The sequence below is a fragment of the Varroa jacobsoni genome, unplaced genomic scaffold (assembly GCF_002532875.2).
Source record: "Varroa jacobsoni isolate VJ856 unplaced genomic scaffold, vjacob_1.0 contig02255, whole genome shotgun sequence".
NCBI classification, from domain to species: Eukaryota; Metazoa; Arthropoda; class Arachnida; order Mesostigmata; family Varroidae; genus Varroa; species Varroa jacobsoni.
Genome location: NW_019214784.1, coordinates 38,356 through 57,987, shown reverse-complemented (window position 1 = coordinate 57,987; position 19,632 = coordinate 38,356). Strand labels below are relative to the sequence as shown.

General features: G+C 39.8%; 1 long non-coding RNA gene across 2 annotated transcripts; it reads right to left on the bottom strand.

Moving 5' to 3' along the window:
• Positions 1-5,144: 5,144 nt before the first annotated feature.
• On the bottom strand, positions 5,145-16,315 carry LOC111272440 (uncharacterized). Of its 2 annotated transcripts, none has more exons than XR_002687513.1 (3): positions 16,262-16,315; positions 7,067-7,270; positions 5,145-5,378 (listed from the first exon to the last, which is right to left on the bottom strand). It is a non-coding gene; the product is annotated as an uncharacterized LOC111272440 (long non-coding RNA). The 2 variants fall into 2 exon arrangements; XR_002687514.1 differs by having other exon boundaries at positions 5,145-5,364.
• Between the last annotated feature and the right edge of the window lie 3,317 nt (positions 16,316-19,632).

Below are 19,632 nucleotides of genomic sequence, written 5' to 3'. Positions count from 1 at the left end.
GTTTCTGTGTTCACAACCCAGTTCCTAGGAGGAGTCACTAACAAAACGCTAATAAATAATGGCTAGTAAAATCGGTCACACAACGACAACGTATAAAGCCAGCTGGTCGATCAGTTGCACAATGAATTCCATGGAGCTTATAGAAAACGTGTAATTTGCCAGTTTAGAACCTATTGTTTATAATAATTTAGACAGAAACGTAAATTATTCTCTGATAGTTTTGATTATTATAGCTTATAGTATGCGTTTTAAAAGAATAATGCTGAGCGTATGCCCAGAAACGTGAGGTTCGCTAGCTGAGTGCACTAACACCCACCAAGGCTTCGTTGACTTGTCATTAAGGAACAAAGTTGAGGTTAACTACATCAGCGTTTCTTATAAACACCTTTAATGCATACTCTGAATGAGGCTGCCGGCTAATCTTATGTTATTAAATAAATAAGGGCAGCCCATTGACGGATATGAAGATCGCCGCAAGACAATTAATATATGTGATCCTGCACACGGTGTTTACTATATTTACAATGTCGCCAGTTTTTATACTCTTATTCGAAGCGATGGTAGAAACTGAATCTATGATTGGCAGTAGCACTAAGCCTAAAAAGCGAGTGAACTTCTCAAATATTTTGTTGTATTTTTAGGGCGACATATATGTTTTAAAATAACTCATTTTAAAACAAAATTGGCTCAGCTCTTGAAGAATCAGGATTTTGGGAAGCGTATGGGAAGCATCTACTCATAATAACGATAAAGGAACGATAAAGACATATAATAGTCTGAATATCATGCCAATATTTGCCGTAAGCTGTTCTCAAAAATTGCCTTATTTTTTTATGTGCGCGATGTGACAACGTTCTCGAAGGCCTTACAGCTTGTAGCGTGAAAACTGTCAGACCATGTTTCCCGCAGCTTATACAACCGTCGACAATCGAGACCCAGTTAGAAAAATGATGATCGAATACTGCTATAGTGAATATGAGCTAACTTATCCTGACTGCTGAGCGTTTTATCAAGTGTGACATTATGGGTTTTAGCTATAGCAGATTCCGAACTCAGTGAACGTTGTGTGAGTACTTAGAAAACGAGAAAATTTATGTCACAGATATCTCATTCTTCGCGAAATTGCGCACGTACATTCGCATCTGTTGCGGCTCACTGTTGGTCCAATCAAAAATCCTGCGCGGCACTTCACAAGCTTCCAGTAGCGTATCCATATATAATATGTCCTTTGACTCATGTGTTATATCAGATACTTAATGTAGACAACGCTCGTATATACTAATACAGCAATGGTAACGATGTGCGCGTTTATTATGATGTTACAAAGTAATAACAAAGGTAAACGACGATAATAAACACATGATGAAGCTCTTGGCGAAGCAGGTGCAACTAGCGGCTATTGCCAGTTGGTAATTTGGTAGCAGCTATTCTATTGTCCTCATATTTTTATGATTGCCCATACTAATAAGTCTTTACGTTCATAAAGATGAACACAGTCGCCAGTCATTCACTATAGCTTACGCATAACAGCTAGGAAACAGAGTCAGTACCAGATTACTCGCTGTTAACAAAGCCTATTCTGACTATAAAAACATTTTAGACGGTATAATAAAAACGATTTATCTCTAGAAATGTAATTTCTGTCATATTATATAATATGTAGGCCTAATGACAAAGATCATACAATAGCCAATATCTGTGGCTGTCACTGATGCGTTTAAGCGATGTGTAACAACGCTAAATCATCAGGTTCAATATGGATACAAATATAAATGTGCCACGTTCTACCTGTGCTCAAGTATCAAGTGTAAGTAGATTGTCATAAAAAATTAGACATACTACCACTAAATGATACTGTTTTGGTTTCTATGGGCCCCTCTCTGGATTGTGATCGCCCAGATCAGATGAACTGACATCCTTGAGTTTTTTAAACGTCAGTGTGTGATGTTTCTTATTTAACCCTTGCTAAATTCGTCGCATGACCCGTAGCGAGTGTTGGCCGTATAACGGATCTGTTTGCCACCGAAAACCTATGAGGGAATATGTGATAAGTTATGACAAAGACTGCAGACATGTTTTACGGATTGCAAAATCAAATATCGTCAATTTTTAGATTTGGTGTAGTCCGAAGAACGAATGTGACTCAATCTGGGTAAAGCAAACTTCACACTGCCCTCAGCAGCTCAATAGAAAAGAATCAAGCGTACACACTGATTTTACATATTAGACGGTTCTTTAATATGACGAGACTCTAGTGCTGCTATAGTTCAACATAATACTTCCTGTCTCGGCATTCTGCCTCTCGCAGTTGTCAGTTATATTGAAATGACCACATTATTATTATATGAAATCTATAGTTCTCTTGACAATACCACAGCACCTGGCTCGCTTAATCAATAAATTCTGCTTCCTTAATGGCCTCCTCGAAGCACTGCACAGAATATTAAGCCTCGCAGCTCTTAGATGGATTAAAGACACTTCCTCACACGGCTTCTGCACCAGATATTCAGCATCCGAATTGTGTGCACGAAAAAAACAAGCAATAACCCAACGAAAACAAATTGTTTTTACCCAAGTTAAATATCAATCACTTTTGTTGCTTGCTAGAAAACGACTGCGTTGAATGGAATAAGCGCGGCTCTGTCGTATCCAAAAAACCTGTGTATGTGACTACAGTTACACATTCCCACATTGTCACCCGGCTTTTCGAGTTCCTTTTCCCCCACTCGACCGTATATCAGTATTTATAGAGGTGGCTTTAAGTATTTCGATGCAACAAATATAAATCATCTATCACTATCAATAGGAAACTCCTATATTTTTTCATTGTTCACGGCCTGGGCGACTGCGATAAGTTCGATCAGTAGGGAGCGATAACACTGGGCGTTGTGTGTCGTGAAGGTCGACCAAACTTATACTGTATTATTGTAGATAAGTGTCAAATATATCAAAAAATTAGTTGTATTAAATGTCCCAAGTTAGAATACACAAAGAGTCTTGGTACATTGGCTTATTTCTGACCTGGGGCTAAAAATAGTCTTTATAAATACTTGGTCCAGTTATAAAGCAAACTTCAACTGGAGTTCAATCAAGTCGGCATCATCCTTAGACTCAGTTCTCGGAGCTAAAAGTGTCGAGCTTGAGAAACACTCTGATGGATTCAAGTTAAGTGTTTTTTTTTTTGGAAAACCGATTCGTATGGCGTAAATGGTAGGTGGAAACCAAACTTTTTTTGTTAAGACTATTAATCGGAACTTGAAAATAGCTACTTACATGTTTCATATTACAGGTACCCCTTTGGGGACTCGAGATGTATGTCTACCTGGCAATCAATGAAGTTAGAAATGAGATCCATATCCCTTGTAAAATTCGTATACAATAGCTTTCTTTACAGTGAATGCTCACTTGTATTTATTCGTTTGCTTAAAGTGTCTATTGTAGAATCTTTCATTTGCATGCACAGGACGGATATAAATGTCTATCGACGCGTCCAATTGTGCGCGACATTCGTTATAGTTACGGTGCTTCAATAAGATCAATAAGACTATTTCGGCAGCTACGGCTATGCCTGTGCGAGAAAAGAGTCGCTGGCAAGAAACGGTCGGCTGGATAGCGGTGTGAACTAGAAGGTGATCCGCCCATATATATGCGGGCTAAACACTGAGAAACTTAATATCAAAGGACCCTTTCAGAAACAGTATAACAATATCTTACCATCTACAACAACAACAATGTTTGGCGCCCTATGTAAAGCTGATAACACAAAGAAGCGTTTTATATATATTAGTATGTGTCAGATGGTATGCCGCGGTAACTAATGGGACTTAACCTTCATAGAAGACTGTCCTATGCAAAGTTTTTCTATGGGGTAGCCCATTTGACTACGCTGCTTCTATGAAGAGCACTGCGCGTATGCTGGTCAAAATTACGTAACGCTTCTTCGATTTAATTCACATTTATGAAAATGCTTTGCAAACGATACCGTATAAATATTTGTGGAAACACTCGTTGTCATAGCGATATTCCCACTTGCAATTAGACCCTTTTTTTGTTGGTTGGCTTCATAGGAAATTGTGTACACGTAGGGGTATTATATGTAGCAGAAATCTTATGAATATCCATGTAAAGTGCTTCAAACACATTTTGTGCTTGCGCTATGAAAATCGAGCGGCACTTTAACTTCGTAGTTGTATTTATGGGTTTGTACTTATAAGCCTACGATTGGAGTAAACATCTCGGTAAGTGCGCTTGTTAGATTGTAAAAGTTCTATCCTCAAGTAGAGAAGGTTAACCTTTGTTGAATCTAAACAGGAATTGGTGCTAGTGGACGCAGTGCGCTTCCATGCGCAATACCGAAACAAAAGAACTTCGCCTTCCTCAGAGGCCTCAGATAAGGCAATGCACTGCTGTGGTAAACTGATAGAACTAAATCTTGTATCGCGGTCAAAGGTCCCCTTTTTAAAGGCACCAGGTTCACGTTGGATGAGCCTTCATCCTGACGCATTCGAGTTGCCCTGCTTACTCAAATAGATGTGCTATTAATGAAAACGCCGATATTCAAAAGAATCTCTTGTCTAGACTATGGTTGTTCAACGTGGCATAATACATTGGGAAAAACAACATTACATCTTGTCTGTAATCGTTTGAAAAGCTGAAGAGCTCATTTTTGCCATATTTTTTCCGTGACTTCGTTCGTAAAGTTTGTGTTTCGAATGTTTCTTTCGTACCTGCTGATATCAGGGTCTGCAAATGCCGATATATGTATAAGCATGTGGTGAAATGTAGATCCAATGGGTTAAGAGTTTATTAATGTTAAAGTAAGCGACTCCCTTTTTAGTTGTTATGATCCATACTCTAGTTGTACAGAAAAGTTAGTGAGTGCGAATCTATCGAATAGCTTATTTAGGGCCTTTAAAATAGAAAACAGTAAAATTGTCATTATAATTATATTTCGAGTAAGTTCGCCATTTCTCTTCTCTCTCTCTCTCTCTCTCTGTGAGTGAAACCGTATTTTTTCTGCCTGCTTCCCAAATCGTGCTCCATAGAAAATTCTGTAACCACCACAACCACATGTCACGCACAGATTCGTACATCTATTCTATACGTATGTTCATACGTATTTATTGCGATCGCCAAAGGTTCAGTCATTTTGAAATTTGCCGTTTATTGCATTCTAATGGTGACACGGGGGAGCGGGACCAGCATACACAGCTGGCCTGCAAGAAGGCCATTAAGCGCCGGTCCCCCAACGTCGCGCGCCATCCGCTGAAATCGTGTCTCGCTTCGATACCGATCGGGCCAATAAATGCGTTGATTAAAACGGTCCATTAACGCAAAAGGTAGACCAATCACGATGTCCCGCACCTGAACGATGTAAACTGGACTTTGAGTTAGTTTTGTCATCGTTACACCATTGACTATATGCTCTAGAATATATTATCACTAATAAGAAGAAAAACGACGCCTGCTTTTTTGCCCCCGCGAGCTTTATCTTGTTGATGTGCATACCATGTTTTAGACACGATGTAACTTCCCGCATTGACGTATTAGGAAATCGCTAATACTTGGGGCGCGCCGAAGCATGTTTGCGATATCTTAAGATGCTGATGTTCATCTATTCCTATTTTTACGATAGACGTTTTATTATTAGATTTTTTTTTAATTTTGACTAGTAGAAAACAGAACACTTGCACTGAAGATCAAATACTCTTCACACTGCCACCTACAATTCTGTGTGATTTTTTTTTCAAACGCTAAATTATCTCTTACCTAGCTCATCGAAGGAATCTAGTCTCTAATCTCGGCTAGGGTATCCTGGAAATCTGAGTTTTCTTTTTTGTTTTTTCTAATATGAACAACAAAAGCCTGTTGCGTTTTTCAGTGTACCTATGTATTTGAGTATTCGGCAGTTAGAGGTATCGACGTACAGACGTCCTTGGCAAGGTTGTTTGGCGCTGACGCATATTTTGCTCAAAATATTCCATGCGTCAGCGCTAACATCCGTCGATTCTTCTCAGTGTATTAAATAGTCTTTAAAATGATTGTAGTTGCGTCAGATCTGCTCAAATTACGCTAGTGATCTGAGCCAATCTGTTTTGGTGCTGTCCATGATTAAGATCATAGCAACGCTTCGAAGCTACATAGGCACCATGCATTGTATATACAATACGCTGATTTAAAAATTAACAAATTTGACGTTTCTCTACTTGCTGGGCCTTCAAATTGTTCGGATTCTCAGCGGGCGACGGCGGTAGTTCATGTTGGCTGATCCGTGGAACAATGATTAGCGCTACCGTTAACAATAGGTAACATTTATCACTTTGACAAGTAAGCATTGGTGTTTTTGTGGGGTAGTCCTGTGTAACTCTGAAGTGTTGATGTCGGTAGCGTTTTCAGCACCGCTTTGACCGTCTATGTCGTTTCTTTTTCGTCTAACTTGCTGATTCTCGACGTAATCATATCTGTGACACCTGATGACGACTATATATGCCGTATGCGTTAGGAATAATCATGATTCGCACTTGTCAGTACTCTTTTCTACTTTTTTGTTGTCGTCATGCCCCCACCATGGCTCATACATCCCTAGCATTAAGTATAGTTAGTGGTACAACGTATATATAGCAAAAATACCAATGATATTGCACAGAAGCAGAGACACGCGCAGTAATCGTGGCGGCTGTAGTGCGTCTTGTGGGCTTCAGCCCCCAAAAGGGCGGCGGCCCAGGGGACCTTAGGTATCAATTGTAACGCAATTTTTACAAAAGGCTGTATCTGTGTATGTATATGCTTTTTCAGATGTCTATGTGGGGGGGGGGGGGGGGGGAGGGGGTAATGTGAGTAACAGCTACTTGTGCGATTGACGGACACAACCAGTTGTGCTACTACACTGGTCACAGCCGATTGGCTATAAACTAGCCTCTGTTGTTAGGGTTTAAAAAGCAACGGTGACGGTAGTAATGACCAGCATCAGCACCATCATCATCACCAGCGGCGACCACGATAGCAACAATAACAGCAATAGGCAAAAGAAAGCAAAGTGTTGTTGTTTTGTGTTGTTCTTGCTTACCTTTGCGAGCGAAATAAAGGAAGACCGATGGGTAGATCGTTGCTCTTTTCTGAGCGTTTTCTGTAACGCAGCCTACAACTGTCGTTCAAGCGTTTTCCTCTTCTTTTACCTCTTCAACTCTTTCTTCTTCGCCGCCCAGCCACCACAATGCGCATACGAACACGAGGGCTTTGGGAGACGACGGTTGGCCGTCCCCTAGTTTTTCTGTCGATGAATAGATAGCTATATCAAACTTGAAAGATAAGGACAAACCACGTAGGCAACAGGTGCTATTGTCTAATTTACAACTAACGAGGAAATAGTTGACAAAGAATTGTTCAATAACTGACGAATTTTGCCACTATGTACATATATAGATGTCACAGTAGCAACCCTCTGAATATCGCTTCGGGTTTCCCTGTTCCATTTCTATCATTCTTTGTACGATAACACAAAAATTTCACTACCTAATAAAGTAAGCGTCGCACCTACTAATTAGAACTTGATAGCTTTAGAACTTTAATGTGGTTGAATATATGTGTATACATATGTTCGTTTATCTGTCACCCTTTTTAGCTGAGGCACCTCATTGTCAAAAATTTGGCTGGATATAACCAAGAAAAGTATCAAAATTGTATTCTCGAACTATTTCGATTGACTGTTAAAGGGTCTTTATTTCATCGTCCTGCATAATTAAGGGAAACTTTAGTTTCAAGCCCAATCTGTTTAGCTGAGACCACTCAGGGCTAACGAGTTTGCCTAGCATTCCGCTTGTTCCCCTGTTCGCGATATATTTTCGTCTGGTAACCACTTTCAATCTATCATCATCCGCTCGTACTGCTCGGCCCGTAGCACGGGCTTTCCTTCTCATGATCCGACCGGAAACCAACTCTTCGAGCGATGTTGTGCGTTTTATTCATGGTTTCACTGCTACTACGAAAACGAACCGAATCAGTCTGTGAGACTTTGTCGTTAGCAGGCAAGTATAACGAAAATCATATAGATGTTATTCTACTTTGTTCGTTGGCAAATATAAACATATAGAAATTATTTCTCGCCCACAAGTGTAGCATGTAGCAGTCAATGCGTCGAACATTGACACTGTTTGAAGTGGCTGACGATTCGTTGGTTTAGCTTGATTTATCTCGCAGAGTTCATTTCACAGGATCTTTGAATCGGTATATATTAGTTCGATGGCAATATCTGATTCAGTCACCCACAATATGTACACATAAACCTATCGATCGAAAAAAATTCAAGATACTATATTAGCCATTTAAATTTAACTGGCGACTTGGGGCGACTCGTTTTGCTCTTTATTTGTAATAATGACGTGTTATTATTCAACCAATGGTATATGCCTTACGTATATCTACTTTTCTTTGAGACGCCTATGTGTTTAAGGCCCCTACGAACACTCCACATAGCTGTAAATGTACGACCTTTAAACATTCGGGGCAATAGAAATAAAGCAAAAATAAACATTATCAAATACTAAAGGATACCCATTTCCATTGGCATTTCCGGTTAAGCAGTGGCCATATCTAGTCAAGAGAATGTCTTGTTATGTTTCCTTATGTCACATAACGTATATACACGTGTTGTCTAAAAGAGGCCCTTTGCGTTAGCTAAAGCTATTCGTTTGCTCATATGAAGTTGCTCAAAGTTAGAACTTTTAAGCTTCGTCGCATATCGGCACATATGATGCTTTTAGCCCTTGCAACAAATTAAATGTATCAGGAAGACGTTAGGCCACTTTTCGCGCATTTTCATTCTATTAAAATAAATTTTTTAAAAAACAAGTTCACTTCGCCTTCGCTTCGTTTCCCGTCACATAAGGGCAGCGGCAAGGCCGAGGCACGGAAAGGTCATAAGTAAATAATGGGCGAGTGGGTTCATGTTGTTCAATTGGTAATAAATGGCACCGCTGTGACTGGGAGCTCCAACATTTTAATTATTCACCAAAATGTAAAATAATCATAGTAATTGTATCATGCACCTTGTCGGTATAAGAGCGATACGACATTTAACTTAGCTTGTTAACTTCAAATGTTTCTCTTGAAATGTATCTATATTTTTTACGTTACTTCACAATATACCAGGTAGTCGGCAACTGGGGTCAAAAATGTCAGTAAAAATTGTTATCTGTGCCTACGTGAAACCGAAAAACACATGCAATATGTTTCGCTGAGCAGGATCTAATGGTTATAGTTAGCGGCCATCGATGCCGCCTATAAGAGTACGTAGTGTGATTTTTGTTTGATTATATTTACGGCAGCAGATTTCGTCTATCATTCGGCTGAAATATCGCTATTATTTTTTTGTTGTGGCGGGTATCCACCAACAGCTGTAGCTTCGTATTGCTACCTGAGTAAACATTTCGCTGAAATAAAACTGTGACAGGCCTTGAGGAGCCTGTGAGATACGAGAAAATCCTGTTCCTGTACTAAGCTAATACGGTGGTAAGTGGTTTATCATCTATTATGACATTTTAAACATTTATCAACAACGACACGAAGATATCCATAACGTGATATAAATGAAAATGCTTACATCTTAATATCAGATATGTGTACGTGAATTCTACTAACATGCTTCTTATTTCAGTGCTGAATCTTTGGTGGGATGCAAACTGTTTAGGCTACACAATATTCGGTGTGTAGCGGCACAGAAAAATTAAGGAGTTCCCCGATTATCTCGAAAACTGTTCACGCTAGTCAAAAAGTGTACATATGTACAAGTCTAGTCGATGCCCTCGCATCCACGAGCTTGTGATGAAATTGCCACAGAACAGTCAACTCATCGGAGGCAAGCTCTTCGGTCTTGTCACCAATGAGTGGACCTCACAGAATATGCTCCGGGCTGCTAATATTAGTTTTTTCATATACGGGAAATAAAAACAAACTTTAACTTCGATCTTATAGAACTACTAGGAGGAGGAACTGCAGACGTAGAACAAGAGGTAATTGAGGTTGCTCTAAGTTACTACGATATGTTATTGACTTCTGCTGTGACACTAGATACGGATGTGGCCCCTGTCATGGAGGCCCTGACGTAACGCATGGGTCTAATTTAAGTGAAGTGTCTGGCCTATGCATTGAATCACATATCCAAGAATACGCTTATTACCATGACGTCCCACTAACCGCAGCAAACTCTGCAAGAGAACGACTTCACGATGGAATTCATTGGGATCGATGGTCTTCTTATATTTTGTGAATCACTAAGCATTATCTTCGCCAAAATACGCACCACCATAGAAGCTAAAAAAAGACCAATCATGCCCAAAAAATGTTAAAAATTACTCACCATCTGTTAAGCAATAGCAGTTATCGAAACGCTTTTAAAGCATTTAGAACAACTAGAAACGGATTTTCCTATCACTGGCCATCTACGATCTGCCGCAACGTTGCGAATATAGCCCAGGAACATCTGAGAGGGACCTTTCAAACATCCCTTCTCAGAGAACTCGCAAATGCTGCAGGGGACTGGTTCAGAATACCAGATTTATCAAAAGTGTTGCTATCGATTCTGGATCCTGCGGTGAGAAAACTTCCATTTATCTGGACAAAAACTATCCAGGCATGTTCACAACGAAGCACAGGAAACTCTGAGGATATAAATGTCCTTCTCAGAGGAAATACTTTTGTATTGATTATGTCAACTCTTGAGTGCAAGAGAGCGTTCAGCATTGCCAGCCACTGTTGCAGGAAACAAGGAGGCTGGTTGTCTATGGGAACGACGCATGATTTTCTAATCATACTCTCATATCTCAAAAATAAAAGAGTCATTTCGTAACTTATATACAATAAATGATCTTGCATCCCCTGTGCTTTTACTAATTCTTCATATAGTATGAATTTTAGTTGTTGTTTCGCCGAGAATAGATCAGTGATTTAGTCGAGGACAAAGAAACAGCAATGGTGTCAAAAACCACCACGTAGTGGTCAGTGCGTTCCCCACGACTTAACTGCGTCAATAATCGGAGCCAAAGGTATCAACCGGGAAACGAAACAGACAAGATGACTAGGTTCGGCCTTTTGACAGGTAGATTTGCTGCAGCAAAAAAATGCCGTTTCTATTATTTTCCAAAAGCTTTATTTAGATCGCTTAAAGTTTTGACAGGTCTTTCACTAAGAAAAGTTGTAACCTTAACGAATCATAGAGATGTCTCATTGTTGTTTGATAAAATTAAAAATGGTGATGAATCTATTTACGGGCCAGTTATTGTCAGAGCTTTCTTAAATTCTAACGACACGAGCAGCATTAATTTGCAAACATTGTGATTATATGCGGCCATTAGCATGATTCAAATATGCCGCCTCTAAGAAAAAAAAAGAGTCGGTCCCTTCGGAGTATTAAAAGCAGGGCATTTCTCTTTTATGAATCACAGAATTTAATCAATTTGGAATTTTTCTTCCGCCTATTTAGGACAGGTTACGGTTTAACGAAGTCCGCCAAATCTTGTATTCAATACTGCAATAAAGTTTAAAACACTACAAACCCAAAAACGTTTAGGAGTCTGTATCTACTTCATCGTTCCTGAGTGTATCAGTTCGGAATATATAAAAAAAAAAAAACGTCTGCGTTATGTGTCGCCTACATTGCGTAGACGATTAGGTAAGTCACTTGACTGGAAACGAAGCGAATTCTGGTTACGTTCACTTATTTATGAACCATGATCATGCTTTATTGTCTAGACAACCATTATCTGTACACCCCCATGAAAAACAGTTTATTATTGGAAGGTAGGAGGTATTTTGAATAAATTGCGTAAAACGTCTGTCCGATTTAAGGATCATGTCGAGTTCGTACGTTCATTATCGTACGTTCATTATCGAATAAAAGCTGGCTAATTCAGATGAGCTTCACTCGAATTCAAGCTATTTTCTCTCAATTTTCTGTCGATAGCCGGCCGCTCGTCGTCTGGCGTATACCGCCTGAACCGTTTGAGCAGAACTGGTTATAATAGCTAGTAGTATTAATAAGAATAATGGCGGCAGCAGCACTAGCAACTAGCTACCTAGTCGATTTGTCGAACCCTAGCTCCAGCACACAAACACGTCAGATTCTATGCACTAAGATTGCAAACATACATGTACACACATTGATTATTATAAGATTTTTTTTACTGACAACAGCATATCCCGTTAATAAGCGTCGTATAGACAGTTGCTGCTGTTCGCCCGGACTTGATTCTGGCCAACTGCTGTCATTATCGTTACCGAAATAGAAGCTGTTGCAGATTCCGCCAATGAGATAAAGAAGTAAGGGTAGAAGGGTAACTCCTTCTGCCAGCAGCGGCAGCTATGAGGAATTCATCTAAACGCCCCCGCCATTGTTGGTTGTTGTAAACGTCGTGATGGTGATAGACCGTTGTCGTCTTTTTGGTATCTGGTGGCGAATTATTTTCAGTTGTTGTCAAAAAGCGCTACTATTGAGACGAAGCCTGCCGTGCTTCATTTTAACTATTCAATCGGCAATAATTACAGGTTAACGAGCGACGGGGTAGTGGTCAATACAGAACTATTCTTCACCTCATATCACAAGCGGATGATTTCGTTCATACGACCTTTGGCTGCCCCGTATGGATGCTTCAAGTAATATTTTCTGTCTACCACTGAAATAAATTCAGCCATTTTAATTCTGTTATATTTGGCACCTCATTATCCAGCCATTTTTTTTGGGGCGGGGAATTTTCTTTAAACGACTGGACAAAGCCAAGGTGCGTTAAACGACTTTCTAAATGCGAGCCAGACTAGGCGGAGATTATTGTGGCAGGAAACACCTTCGAATTCGACCCATTTAGCCCGCAGCTGTAGAGCCACTTTCTTTAGCGCACGTTGATGAATCGGAACTAGTGCGGTACTAATACTGTAGCCCTATCGGATGCTTTAGGTCCTGAAGCATTTGGTCATAGCAGAACACCGAGTCGTCTTTCCGTCTTGTCAGGCCTGATTCATCCCAGTACCGGTATCTTTCGTTTTCGTGCTTCCTCTTAGCCCTATTACCATCTGAGTGACACCTAATGTTGGGAATTTTTAAAGCGTTTATTAGTATTAATATGTTGTCATTTTATCAATAATTCCATTCTATAGGACGAACAAGATTTAGAATATGTCACCTGGAGATATAGAAACTTTCAGATAACATCTTGATCCCGCACATGGTAACAGAATTTGATAGCAGTGTAGCTTCATAATTGACGATTCCTCATGCAAGCACTATCCGGTTGAATGTTTTTGTTATTATTATGTATCACTTTTGCTGTTCTTTAGGTGTATGCGTAATATTTATCGATATAATAAAAAAACGGCCTTTTAGGTTATTCAGATTAAAATAAACCAATGACAGGCCAGGCCATCACGTTTCGCTCGAAGGAACGACGACTAATAGAGTTCAGGACGTCGCGGAAGGAACACAAGTAGAGTCGTAGAACTCGATGCTGTATATTATATCGGTAAGCATCAGAAGACGTTTGATAATTACAGTTGCATCTTCTTGATAACATATAGTAGACATGACGCTTACGGAAAAGCATTAAGACCGACCAATGTAGATAGATACTGGGTAGAATCTCAGATAGTAACGCATCCAGTATCATATATACAAATAAGCATGAAGCTTTGACTGGGCGGGCGATGTGGTTCCGGAAATCGAAGCTAAGGGACATGCCCAGGTCTCTACTGATTAAAGCAGCTGACAAAACGAACAGAGTCAGAAGTATATGGTATAGCCCAACTGCATTTTGCCTTAGAAGAGAGATGCCATTTTCGCATATTACATAGCAATACCGTTCACTAACGACTCGCGTATGTATGAATATGCTCTAGCTACCTTGAAGAGGACTTTTTGTGTTTTTCTGTGCATAAGGAAGCTCGAAAATACTACGTATATGCTGATAATACTTCATTAGCACCATCCAAGCTTAAGTTTACTGTACCAAGGCTTTTTATTAATCACGGCCTTTAATGGCGACAAATTATGTCGTATTTATGTATCATTGGCGGGGTTCAGAACAGCTAAGCCGCTAGTTAGCTTTTTAGTTAGAAGAGTAGACGTGAAGATGTTTAATAACATAGTGCAAACATTTGGGCATTATAATTTTTGATGCAAGCGGATTCATTTTGTCAAGGGCTATATTTAGGTGTTAGCCATTCAACCAAATGCAAATATTCTTCTGGGTCTCTCTCCAACAGTTCGTCAATTAGATTTATTTCCATCATTATACACACCGTTACAGCAGCCGTGATCGTCTTCTACCGCCGCAACATATATGTATGCGTGTATGTATGGGATCCATTAGTTGAGCGATAATTAAGCTTAAACCGAAACCACCTACTAAGCAGAATTTTGCTAAAGGCAAGCGGTAACTTTTCAAGAAGTAATCGACGTTTACATGCACTTTTTTGCACAGTCTTACGTGCATTCGAACGGTAAACAGGACCGACGCTGACCTGTTAGAGGCTAGTGACGTAGGTACAAATTATGCGCAGAACAATGACTAGTTGTACGCTAACAATAGTGGAAGTAGAAAGATGCTCCTTGGAACGTTCACAAGCAGAAATACCTTTGGGCCGCGCGAGCAATGGGTGGGTATACGTTGCATGAGGGAATCACTAACCTACAGAGCACTGGTTTGAACAGTGACCCCCTAGTTAAGCGGCATTGTATTTGCTTATTGGACTTAAAGGTAACATGCGCATCCTGGAACAAGTACGTTTCTGTCGGGCTCGTACTGTTCATAGAAGACAGCTAGTGCCATCTGATCTGATACTACTTCAGAGCAGATCCGAACGGAAACCTCGCACATCAATGTAAACAATTTTAATTTAACGATAATAACGACCTATTTCCGAGAGAATTCCACAATTAATAACAAGCTTCAGTCGACTCACTCCTGAAAAGGAGGCCTTCTGAGTTTGCCAATAGAAATTTGCTTAAATATCTCCCTTTAGTTCTCGCTGTAAGTCAAAGCTATACTATATCACTACGCTTCCTATATTTTAAGAATCCTAATTTAATAGTATTACCTTCTGGCTTACGATTGCCACGTTTTCCAAAGAACTGTCAACTGTTCTCACTACTTTTGCACCGTTTTTGAATACTAGATGACTATTTAGAATATAGTCTTTATTGAACGCTCTGCTCATGCGACATAGCCACTTGTGGAATTAACTCGTCTTGAAGTGGTGCGCCGACATGCATACACATTGCCCTAACTCACAATTTAGGACATCAGTTCTTAGTTGTGAAAACAATAATCCTATTCTACGGTGTATATATACATACCCATATATGTATCATGAATGGGGGACTTAATGACTAAAGTTCAAGTGGAACCGAAGTTCGCATGGAGTAACTCAACGTTATCAAACTAATAGGGTCAACTGGTCGAGCGTTGCCAATACACTCAGGATCACAGTGTGACATTAATGAGCAGTTTAGTGGGCGCTACGCGAAATCGCTTTGTAAAGCTTTTTGGAAAGATTTGGTTGCTTGCATCAGTCGATTCAGCGCTTAAATGGGCGCTCACTAAGCATATTCGAAACATAGAATTCCAGCGATCATTTATTTTCGCTCGAACGTGCCTCCTATACGGTTCGGTACACAAACGCTCACGCACACGTCGCTGCTATGGGAAAATGATAATATTGCCAGAGCAAAGCGTCGTGGTTTTTCTTTTAGCTTTTAGGTGTACGTAGCTTTCAGCTACATTTGTCGGTTTTTATAAATATGTGCGCAGCGTGACGCAATATCTATATAAATATATATATATATATATATATATACACACACAATCCGGTACGATCGGTAGCGTTAAAAAAATTCTGAATCGAGGATACGTGGAGGTAGCATAAAGCCGTGTTTCGAAGTATAATCCTGTATCCCCGTTTGTTGACCACAAAAACATCTGACTATCTAATCGACAAAAGTGTTCGTAGGACACCCGTTCACAGACACAGTGCCAGACGCAAGCACTGTGACTAGCATACATGGTTCAAATATCTGTTCATAATAGCTATTGCTATTATTATCCGCAAATAGTTTCAAGAGCCTGCAATAGAAAATATAGAATAGTATATAAAAAAAAAAAAAACATGAAATTCACTACCAAAATTAGGATCGCCGCAAACTGTAAGACATGACAACTAGGCGTCTTTTAATTTAAGCCAAATATAAAAAATGTTTGAAGTATAGCAAAGGCCCACTCACGTTATCCGCATCATAGACGTACCCTACATGTTGGCTGTATTCATTGTTTATCTACGTTATGGTAATATTCGGTAGGCAGTGTGCCTTTATATCATACGAACGCGCAGCACGTTACGGTGGAATACTTTGTGTATAAAGTTATAAGCCTGATAATCGAACCCCCAACAATTACATAAGAACAGATAACAGGTAGAATAAAGCAGTTCTGTTAAGTGAATTTCTACCGATTCTGCTTGATGACAAAAAATGCTACGAGAAACATCATATACAGAGTTCAATCCATCGATCGATTCAGTTTCATATGACCGCCACCACATACACCACCCGCTTATACATACACATATATGTATACATCTACGCATTTATCTAAGGGAGCGATGTTTCAGTCAGCTATAGACGGTGTTTCTAGACACACATGGAAATGATAAATTGATCAATAGTATCCATTCAATGTGTGGTCCCGCTAAAATAGCGGCCAATGAAGTCCTAGAGAAATCTGTAGGTTTATTTTTTCGATAAATATTATATAGCCGCTATAAGTTATACAGTTGAAATTGGACCGGACAGTCTATCTGCAATTGTATTCGTACTTGTACACAGATTGCAATGTCTATTAGTCCTATTTCAGCTGGTCGAAACAGGTCGAAATAGCTTCTCAAAATAGTCTACGGTTTAGTCTAAACCTTAAACTTGTTTGTTGTACGTCGATTACTATACATCAAGGTTGATATCTATAATTCATGAGTTAAAGTGGTTTGTTTCTGGTAAGCGCAGCATGATCGTGCTGTTCTCAAATCAATTACTTATCAATATTATATTAGCAGCTTGTCCTTTGCGCCAGCAGTTATTTATGCTGCGGTTCACGTTCCATTCGGACGACGACTTACTGTATATCGAGCGATTCTGGCCTGGCCCAAATTCGACGGGGTTGGAGGTCTTTAGTTCACAGCCAATAAGGTAACATGGTCAGCCGGGAACGAGACATCTTTTTAATCGTTTGCTACCGCCCAAGAAAACAGTTTGACCCTGTGCGACTTCGTATCAGTTTATGTACACTTGTTATTATATTCATTCGGAGTTCGACTGTTCGAAGTTCGGCATCGGGATGCCGTCGCTAGCTGGACCCTATCTGTATTGTTATGAGGACTGGTAATATGTCCATAGGTTGGAGCGGCGGACCACTTAACGCTGCACTTGACTCATTTTTGTTATTTTTGAAGACGCATTTCTCTACAGTTGTGCAAACCTACCTCAATACAGGTAGCCTGAATGATTAATAATAATAATAATAATAAAACACATATTTAGTGTCGAATATATATAACCGAGTTTAAAAGTGTTACATGCGCATACCGTTTGCCATACGCTTATTGCTGTCGTGCAGCATCTATATAAGGCAAGTTATCAGTTAAGATCAGTTCCCCAACTCGAAAGGTCCCAGTCATTCTCAGCGCCAGCATGGCTGAAAGCTGAAATGGAACTAGAGATATGCGGCACCACACAGCTGTTCATCTAAATGGAAGCCAAGAAGAAGAAGAAGAAGAACAAATGAAATTCTCCTGTTGGATGAGGCTGTAACAACTTGCCAATTATGACTCCGAGTCGACGATCAAGACCCTCAAGGAGGTCATCGTTCGCCTCAGTAACAACATCAACGAAATTAATGTAGAAATTATTGGCATATAGGATCAGTTCCAGGGAAATACAAGCATGAGTAATATCGTTAGTGGATCAAGAGAATAGATAGCAGAAGGCCAATGTGGCTAACTGCATAACAGAATTCAGTTATGCAACTTCGCTGCGGCGACGAGCTACTGGCCATTCGTGCTGATACACAGAGCTTATTATGAACTAAATTAGTAATAACAAAGAACAGTAAATAGCAAGCAGTGTCATCTCTGTTAGGCACTGACTCCTGCAGTCTGTCAGGATGTCCTGGGTTTACCAGCCTCTACTTTTAAAGAAAAACGAACTTGCATCTATCTAAGTTATTGTTAACTTCCCGAAATTAAGAGCTAGCTTTAAATTTTTTTCAATTTGTTCAGATTATCGTTGAGATTTTGAATGTTGCTTAATGGGATATAACGCAATTTGGCAAAACATCTGAGTTAAAATCGGTTGAAAAAATGGGCTCCGCAGAAAAAACCTCTTCCAGCTTCCGAGGCCAATCTTCAGTAGTCGAGTTTTCATCGTTCGAAAATCACAGAGCTGCAAAAATTAATCGACGATTGATGAAACGCGGAAACCAACTAAAAACGGGTCCTTCCATGAATTGATGACAGGCGAATTGAAAGTGCATGTAATTTGCGGAACTTTAATTAACAAAAAATCCGCCTCGAGATACAGTCGCCAACCGGAACGGGACCAGACGAGAAAATGGCGTCGTTCTGCAGAGAAATTAAGCTCGGACACCAGGGGCATCTTCTCGTTCGCTGTCTCAATTCTCTTGAGAAGCTCACGGACTATTAAGACGGCAACCGAAATCACTCAGTTACTCGATGAAGACGCCAGACTTTATCGTTATGCCTCAGTTGCTTCCTAGACTAAGTAAAGGAACATCCAACGTTGGTTTTAGTGCGCTTATCCTCTCAATCTAAATCCGGTTGATTACGGGACTTTCTATGTTCCAAAAAGGGTAGTTGATGAGCATGCATATCCCACTATTGACTTCTTTTGAGAAGCTATAGGAAAAGAAACTACATATAGGATGGCTAATGATAGATACATGGCTGTCCTAAAAATGCGAAAAAAAAAAGTAAAAACGAGTATTTCTCACAAATATTACAAAATTATCCTTCTAGCTCGACTAGTTTAGAAGGTAATAAATGTTAAGGTCTGCAGGATCCGCTTATAAGGGCCTAATATTACTATTCAGGGTATATACCTGCTGTCATATTGACTCGAAGGTAAATTTTTTGACAGCGAAGTGCAAAGTGTAGGAATCTGCCCAGAATATTCAGAATTGTTTAAAAGGTACCCAGCCAATACCGGACTATTTCCACCGGAAAGCTCTTGACGGTTAAAGGAAATCAATTAGACTTGTTTAGGCTAAGTGATCAAAGTTTTCTTATCGAATCAGCCTTTTTTTGCAGGTAGGGATACATAAAGCGGTCTGTTATTCTAGATTAACATAAATAAATTAATTTCGATAAGTTCCGCGCAGATATATAATAATATAAAATAAGATCGGACAGTTAAGAACTTTGACGGGCAACAGTCAGCTGTAGATGACTTGGAACGGAATACCTAGGAGGGGCGTTTCTGTTTTTAGAAAGTTGATCCCTTCTCGTGAATGACTAGCTTGTATAGGTTTACGTCTGCAATTTCGGCAGTTGGGCTGAATGCTTCTTTGGGCCATGGCCAGAAATGAG